General features: G+C 35.1%; 2 long non-coding RNA genes across 2 annotated transcripts; one reads left to right on the top strand and one right to left on the bottom strand.

Annotated features, from left to right (window-relative positions):
* The first annotated feature begins 4,363 nt into the window (after positions 1 to 4,363).
* LOC121052346 lies at positions 4,364 to 5,739 on the top strand. Its single transcript, XR_005808767.1, has 2 exons — positions 4,364 to 4,399; positions 5,258 to 5,739. It is a non-coding gene; the product is annotated as an uncharacterized LOC121052346 (long non-coding RNA).
* A 113-nt stretch (positions 5,740 to 5,852) lies between these two features.
* Positions 5,853 to 8,218, bottom strand: LOC121052345. Its single transcript, XR_005808766.1, has 3 exons — positions 7,759 to 8,218; positions 7,519 to 7,602; positions 5,853 to 6,484 (listed from the first exon to the last, which is right to left on the bottom strand). It is a non-coding gene; the product is annotated as an uncharacterized LOC121052345 (long non-coding RNA).
* Between the last annotated feature and the right edge of the window lie 217 nt (positions 8,219 to 8,435).

Here is an 8,435-nt window from a genome sequence, read left to right as displayed (position 1 = left end):
TAGGATGAACATGTCTCCGAATTCATGGCTGAAGGTTTTCACAATCAAAATAGGACTTAATTAAATTCTGTGGTTAATCGACATTGTGATACTTGTATGAAAATTTGAGATAGGATTGTAACTTGGTTCATTAAGCATGCTAGGATTAAGTCTAATTCATTTGACCCGAAGTGAGCTATTGAGCTAAAATACTTTCTTTTCGAGTGCTTAATTGATAATTCCAGAATTTCGTGGCTGTATTTGCAAAACCTCATCATTCTTTGAAAATCCAATGATCATGTGCCATAGATTTTAATGGACTAGAGAATACTAGAACTCGACTGTTGTGACTGTCAAAACTTGTATGCCATAATATGCACTGATCCTGGATAGGATAGAAGGCATTAGGGTAACCACCAAAGCCAAACAAGCATGTGTCCCCAATTGTGCCCGTCGTGGGACTCTTTAGAATGAACCCCTTTGAGCCTACGTTGAAAACCTTTGTTTCATCACCCTCACTACCCTACCATGAGCTTAGTACAGGATATCTCTACCCTTGTCTTAGGGACTTAGTAGAGCATGACATAGTATGTAGGGGTGACAATGAAAGACAAGTGTGGGGTGGGGAAAATCCAAGGAAAAAAAAAAAAAGAAAAGAAGAAAAAATTTTGCCTTGAAAAAAAAAAAAAAAGAAAGAAAGAAAGAAAAGCGGCAAAAGAGAAGAAAAATTAAAAAGAAAACTCTTGGGAAAATGTTGAAGTGTGGTTTTGGACTTGCAAATTTGTAGAAGGCTCAAAGTTGAAAATTATGCCTTTGTCCATTCCCATGTTGGTTAGAGTGAAGGTTTGGCCCAAAACAATGATATTTGGTCTACAAAAATGATGACATAAAGTGGTCCTTATATGCTCTGCTAGGTCCTTAGGATTTTTTGTATCCTTAATCTTCATTTCGAAAACCCTAGCTTAGCCCCATTACAACCTGTTTTAAGTGCTGACTTGATCCTTGAGATGGGCAGTCTTTGGTTAGTGGAGTCAGTTACGCAGTCGAGCTTATGGTTTAGGTCCATTTGTGCACTTAGTCATTTCATGAGGTCTTTAAAAATTCTTCACAAAATGTGTTTATTGATGAAATATGCAAGCTGTTTGTTGCCTTACAATTTGTTCTCTTGCATATACTTGAGTGTGAAGCTTTTAAGCAGAGCCATTTCTGAGAGAAAAATCGAGAGTATGCCCTGTGAGTTTGGATTGGACTTGTTCGAAACATGCTATCATTCACTGTATAACTTAAGTTCTCCATATCTTGCTTAGTCATATGAATGTCACACATTTATTAACCATGGAATTATCTTTGTGATTTTGATTAAGTGTTTAACGTGAAAGCCATGAGTTTGGAGTCTCTGAGACAACAATTAGGAGCAATAGAGTCATTTTCTTGCTTTTTGTCAAGTCTTTGTTCTGTTTTGGATTTTTTTTGTTTTGTTTTGCTAAGGGACTAGCAAAAGCTAAGTGTGGGGGAATTTGATAGGAGCATTTTAATGTGATATTTTAATAGTTAATTCCTCACATTTTGCTTAGTTAATTCCTTAACTGAATCGATTTTTAATTCAATTTCTACTTTTAGGTACATTGGAGTAGATGAAGGTGAAATGAGCGTTAGGTCCATAATTACCTGGAAATGATGGAGAAAAATGGAAATGTACTAAAAGATCAATTTTACACATATTCCTACTCCGGCTAGGAGAAACCAAGCCAAGCAAAGAAGAAGGAGCGGCCGCCTGACCAAATGAACTTCAAATGAGCTGAAACCTTCCAGATCCATTCTAGACACCCAAAGGATCATTTCTTATGAAGAGTGCCAGAGAAAAATATGACTGGAAGGCCTTCAAACAATCAGCCCAATTTTCTACAGAAGCAAAACCGGAAAACTGGACCTGTAAGAGGTCCAGCAGCATTTCCGGCCCAACCACATGGATTGAAGCTCTGAAAATTTGTCAGGATGATCTACACTCATAGTGGAACATTTCATATGAAGAAGTCGAAGGAATATAATTAAGTCTTGTTGGAGAAATAATTGAAGGAATAAAGGGGAAGAAACTGACCTGAAAACAGCTCAACACCACATATTCATGTTTCCCACCCACATGAAGAAAGCTAGATGCTTTTCTCTTTTTCCTTGGATATATTTTTTCTACAATCTCTTTAATAGATCATCATCACTTCCATGTTGCTGCACCTTCATGCTTTGCTTTCATTTCATCATTTCTCTTTCTTTTCCATATTTTACAAATCACTTTCATACTCCACTTTCATTATTTTCTTCCACTCATCATTTCACTCTTCTTTTCTTCCCTATATAAACACCTTCTCCTCTCATTCTAAAACACATTCCTTCATCCATTTCATCTTCTTGTCTCACCATTTCCTCTCCATTTTCCTTAGTCACACATTCCTTCATCCATTTCATCTTCTTTGTCTCTCCATTTCCTTTCCATTTTCCTTCTCCATTCTCTAGTTGCAAAGTTCTGCGTTTTCAAGCAAGGAGAGGAAGAAGAAGAAGGAGCTGTGAAGATCATATCCTCCATCATCCACCTTGAAGGCTTGCTTCCAAGATTCAAGATCCAACCATCTAGCTCTCCATCTCCATCTCCCCTCACGGTGTAATTCATTCTTTTTCCTTGTAATGATCTTTTGTTTTCCTTGTTTGAATTCATATGAACTTGTTTCTAGTTAACAATAATGTTTAGGGCAAAGTTTAAGCCCAATTTCTATGTTTAAATAAAGTTTTCGAATTCTATAATTGTGATTCTAAGTTGCTTATGTGAGTTTGTTCGATTAAATTTGCTTTACAGAAAACTTTTATATGTTTATCTTATTTGGGTCGACACTTATAGGATTTGCATGTAATTGGTGCTAGGTTTAAGAACATGAAATCGACTTTTCGTTTTGTGTAACTTGAATCAAAAGTAGTAAAGGTTCTGGACAAGAATCGAATTTAATTGAAGAGGATTGCAATTAGGTGGACTTTTCCATAACTAAGTTGTACACTTGAGTTGATAGCCTTTCTCTATGTCTAATGCGTTGAACATGTCATGATTGACTAGCTTTCTAGGGCTTGATTGCATGTTTGATAGGATTAATCTAGGTGCTTTCGCTTAGGTTAATTAGCATTGAAAAGTAAAATATGGGAAATCATTTGCTTTCGAATGTTTCACATGATCAACTCCTCTCTCATGACTTGGAAGAACAATTATAGGGTTTGAATCGAATTTGATTACATGGAATTGATTTTGATCTTTGTTCCTTGCGTTCCACCCTTGTATATATGTATTTACATTTTCTTTATTTTATTTATCTTAATTTTCAATTCTATAATTCTTAAACCCCCCTCCCTTTTTATTTTGTTACTTGTATATATTTATATTCTTTATTTTATTTTTGTAAATAATACTTTATTATTTTAATTCTTTATTTGTTTATACAATTGTATATATTTATATTCTTTATTTTATTTTTGTAAATAATACTTTTCTTTATTTGTTTCACAATTGCAAATGTACCCTCAATCCCCGGATAGAACGATCCCTATTTGCTTATACTACTAACGATATTTTCAGGGTTAAATTATGCGCTTGCTTTGAGCGCATCAGCACTCTATCCATGCTGCAGATGCCTGATATAACAATGCACATCAAGAAGTGGTTAGAAAAACTGCTAAGATAGAAGTTGAGCTCTCGGTTGGTATATGAATCACAATAGAATTCAAAGATTTTCCTACATGTACTCAAATTAAACGCTAGCTTAATATAAGAAGCAAGAAAATACAGAGCAACCAAAACTCGAACCACAAAGCTTACTTTGAATGGGTTCCCCCAGTTATTCCTGTCGCATTGGCTTCTGTTCTCTTTATCTAAAAGCAATTTCTCACTCAACCCTGGTATCAAGATACTACAATCAATCTCTTAAGGTCATTATGGTTAGAACAGCTTGAGCACGCATGATGACATATCACGTTAAAACAGAGCATGATTTCAATTACAACATGTTATTGCTATTAACTCATTCACAAAATACAAAATAGAAAGCATAAATGCACATCAAATTATTGAAAGTTAGCACATGGAAGAAATTTTGAACTGTCAACAATTTTTTTTTTTTTAAAGTGAACATGAAAGAAAAAACAATGCTGTTGTGAGTTTAAAGCAGTAAAGAAGTATAAACATCAGATAAGGAGTTTAGAATGAATAAAAGCATCCCTCTGTAGAATTCTGAAGTTGCATTTTCTGCTAGAAGTTTATTGATTGCAGTTCCCTGTAAACAAATTTTTTTCTAAGCTGAAGATCAAATAGAAAAGAAAACTGCTGCAAGTTTTTAGGTTGTGATAAGCGGGATGCTATCAGTTTGGAACATTTGCATCAAAAAGAGTAAGCTGCTATGATGCACGGAAACGCGAAAATGCTCGCGTTTCCCGTTTCGGAAGCGGAAACGGGTCGGAAACGGGTTGGAAACGCCCGGAAACGCGTATCCGAATTTGGAAACGGTTTGGAAACGTCTGTATCCAATGTGGAAACGCCAGAATGTAAATAAATAGGAAACGTGGGGGTAAAACTGACTTTTTACTTGGAAAAATTAAAAAAATAAAATAAAATAAAATAAAACTGACTTTTCTTTACCAACTCTTATTATTTTTTCTGGCAAGTAGTACTACTACTACTACTCCCTCCTATAGGACCCTGCTACTTTCTTCTCTCTTTGTTATTACCATTTCTTTTTCTTCCTCCATTTTATTTTATTTTATTTGTTTTCTCTATTTATTTTGCAAAAGCTTGAGCCTTTGGCTATAGGGGAGTGGTTTGTTTGTTTGTTTGTTTCTCCTCTCTTTAAACAAAGACAAAGAGATAGCTCAGAGGGCTTGGAGCTCAGCCAATGAGGGAGCTAAGAAAAGGAGGAGCAACTAAATAAAAGTTGAGGTTAGAGGGGGTTTTGTTTGAAGATGAAGACCTTGAGGATGTTGTCCAAGTTGAATGAAGTTGATGGTTGTTGACTTGTTATTAGTTGTGTTAACCTTTTATTTGAACCTTTGGATTGATAATGTTTGATTGTCATAAACTATCACTTTGTTTATGTTTCATTTTTTTTTTCCTAATTATATATATATATATATATATATTTAATTGCCGTTTCCTACACGTTTCCGTTTCCTATTACATTTAAGATTTGCCGTTTCCACGTTTCCGATCGTATCGTATCCGGAAACTCGTACCCGTTTCCGTGCTTCTTAGGTAAGCTGTAAAAATTAAAACATTTGGTAACAAACTGTAGACTTTTGAATCCCATAAGCAAATTTGGACCAACATATTGGTGAAGAATGAGCTATCTCTGGTTCAAGGGAATCAATTATCTCATCACCTTCAGACCTGTTACTGATTTTAAGCTTTTAAAAGTAGTTATTAACTTACTTTAAGTTTCCAATATCACCATTACCTCTTTTAGCTTTTTATCTTCTACTGTGCTAAAATAGTGAACATGAACAACAGTCTGCTAACCCCAAACATGTTCACCATTGTGAATCACATTTTTCCATTCTTCCGCCTTACCATCTCCCATTGTTGTTCAAATTCAGTTTCAACCTGCCACAAAACCACCATGATTTAAATATTTGAAATTCATGCCTAGCATCTGAAGAGAGTGATTCACTTAGTTACATATAAACTCTTGCTGAAATAAAGATCAACCTAAACCAATAGAAAAAAAAAAAAAAAAACTGTAGTAATTCATAAGAAACCAATGATCCCATAGCATGGGATGTTTCAGCAGCTACTTGTTTGTGGACTGTTTCTCTTTCATTTATAAAAAGAGCCATTGCGACAGACCTAGAATCTCCTACGACCAATGCACTTTTGTATCATATGAGTGAACTTTACATAATGATCTATTCAGACATCGTCTAGGATTGCTTACAATTGCTAAAAAATTCAGGCCTCCTTTACAAAATGTGAACAGTACATATTTTTTCCCCATGTATATTAGATTACAGCAATGTAAAGAGAGCAAACTGATTTGAATTTCACAAAGGACATGAAGAAACTATGCATACTTGATCCACATATATTCGGTTAGTTCTCTAATGGCTGCAAGGGAAAGAAAAAAAAAAAAGGAGAAAACTTTGGTATCAACTAATCTTTTTAAAGTTAAAAGCCTTGAATTTGACGTGGAGAGTTTTGTAACAAACCAGCCCTGATGGTGTAAGGGATTTCAGAGGCCTGATGTATTGACCCATCTTCTTAGGCTAATTTTTTTTCATTGCTTTTCATGAGAGCTTGGATGCCACCAGCACCTATGTAAACATTTAACTGCTAGTCTTATTAATCACAGTAAAAAAAAAAAAACGATTCCTTTCTTACAGTGGTGATGTTTCTAACACTGAGAGGAAGAGAGAGAGGCACCTGAGATAAGAGAATGACATGGTTTACCCATTTCAAGGTCCCAACATTAGATGAGAAACCATCCTGACAAAAGAAATAACATTCAAAAACATTTTTAAGTTTCAGTTTCAAAATAAGTATGATGTCAAGAAAAGTGCGACAACTAAGAAACTAAATGGCTTTGCAACAGTAGATATAGATTACAATATCATGCTCACAGCAAAATTATAATATAAGAATATCAAAAGTAAGAGCAATATAAAGTTGGTGAATTGGGATCTATGTATAATGTATGGAGCATGTTTTACTTGATAATATAGGAAGACAAAAATTAAGTCAGTAAGTTCCAGGTGTAGATATTGCATACATTTGGGTATATTACTGTGGAAACTCCTCTTAGAGCTCTCCATAGAAATGACTTGTCCTTTGAATTTTCCAGTCAATGACTTCTAAACAAAAACCACAACCATGGAATGAGTGTTTTTGTACTTTAAAAATTGATTCAATTAAGGAACTTATAGCAGCCTTACAATCTGCCTCTCATTTTATAGAGGCTGTGCCTTAAGATCTTATAGAGGCTGTCCTTAATCGGATCAATTTTTTTGGTGCTTTAAAGTGCCCCACCATCTGTCTCTCATTTGATTCGGTTAATTAAGGAACTTGTAACAGTACAAAGCTGTGGTTAAGTGTCCCTAGCATACATGACAGTAGCCCAACAACTTTTTAACAAACAACCAGTAAAACACACAAAACAAAGAAAACAAACAATGTAGGTAAAACTGATACAGCCTCTATTCCAGAAAACAAAAAAGTTGTGCTAATTGCCAAACTCTGGAGAAACTGAGCCCAGAGTAATATCCAGAATTTTACTCTTATGATGTTTAATTAACAAAAGGAAGAAAGAAAAGAGTTTTTTTTTTTTTTTTTTATAGATTGCAGAATTTCAGAAATCAATTAGTATGAGCTTAAGTTGCCATCTTTGACTACTACCTCATAGGCTTTTCTTTCTTTCTGAAACATTCAAACACAAAGATAACACAATCAGATATATGTATAAATTTGATTATGCAGCGAATATGATGAAGGTAAATGGAGTTAGGAGAAGGTTTGGAACTAACCGGTCCAAGGTACTTGATGCATTGGCTCTGTAGAACTGTCCTCAAGCATAGCTCAAGATTTGTTTGCCATCTCCAACATTCAGCCTGGATTATACGAATTGGTCAGTAAGTCTCAAATATCACATCGATCATCAGAAAAAGTTTCACCAACATATTTGTTCATTATATGGTGAAATTAAATGACGATATGACGAACGATCCAAAGCAATAAAGGTTGAAACTTCAAGAAGAGAAACTAACCTCCGATATCAGATGATGATGACGTGAGAATTTGCCTCCGATCTCTCTCTCTCTCTCTTCGTGCAAACCAAAGAAACACACCGTTTCTCTATCTCTCTATCTCCTCGTGCAAAGCAAAGAAACACAACCGATTTCTCTCTCTCTCTCTCTCTCTCTCTCTCTCTCTCTCTCTCTCTCTCCTCGATCGTTCTTGATAATTGATAAAGATGGTTTACAGGACTGTAGAAGAAAGAAGAAATCAAGTGGAGGTGATATATCAAGGTCAGGACTCCAACCACAAAACCGTAAGTAAACCGAATAGAAAGGGCAGAAGCAGAACTGAAAATTGGGGTAAAGTTCAGATCGATCTAGAAGAGTTGATTTCAATTTATAGTCTGGAAGAGTTGATGTCGGTGTAGAGATGTCGGTGTAGAAGGATGCTTCCAGAAAGGGCAAATCGCATAACTGAAAATTGGGGTAAAGTTCAGATCAATCTAGAACTTGATAAAGAAGACAAAAACCAGATATTTTTCAAAGAATCTGGAAACACGGTTTGGAAACTGACAGAAGGAAGGGTATGAATCTAAAAGGAAGGGCAAAAGCGACTTTTCAAGACATTATGAACAGTAGTAACAGTGCCCACCCAACCGGCCTTTCGTATATAGTATAATTCTATAAAATTTAAGCAAGTAATAAAA

Source organism: Rosa chinensis, chromosome 3, assembly GCF_002994745.2.
Source record: "Rosa chinensis cultivar Old Blush chromosome 3, RchiOBHm-V2, whole genome shotgun sequence".
Classification (NCBI taxonomy): Eukaryota; Viridiplantae; Streptophyta; class Magnoliopsida; order Rosales; family Rosaceae; genus Rosa; species Rosa chinensis.
Note: the sequence above shows the minus strand (reverse complement) of the source record. Positions and strands in the feature narration are given on the sequence as shown.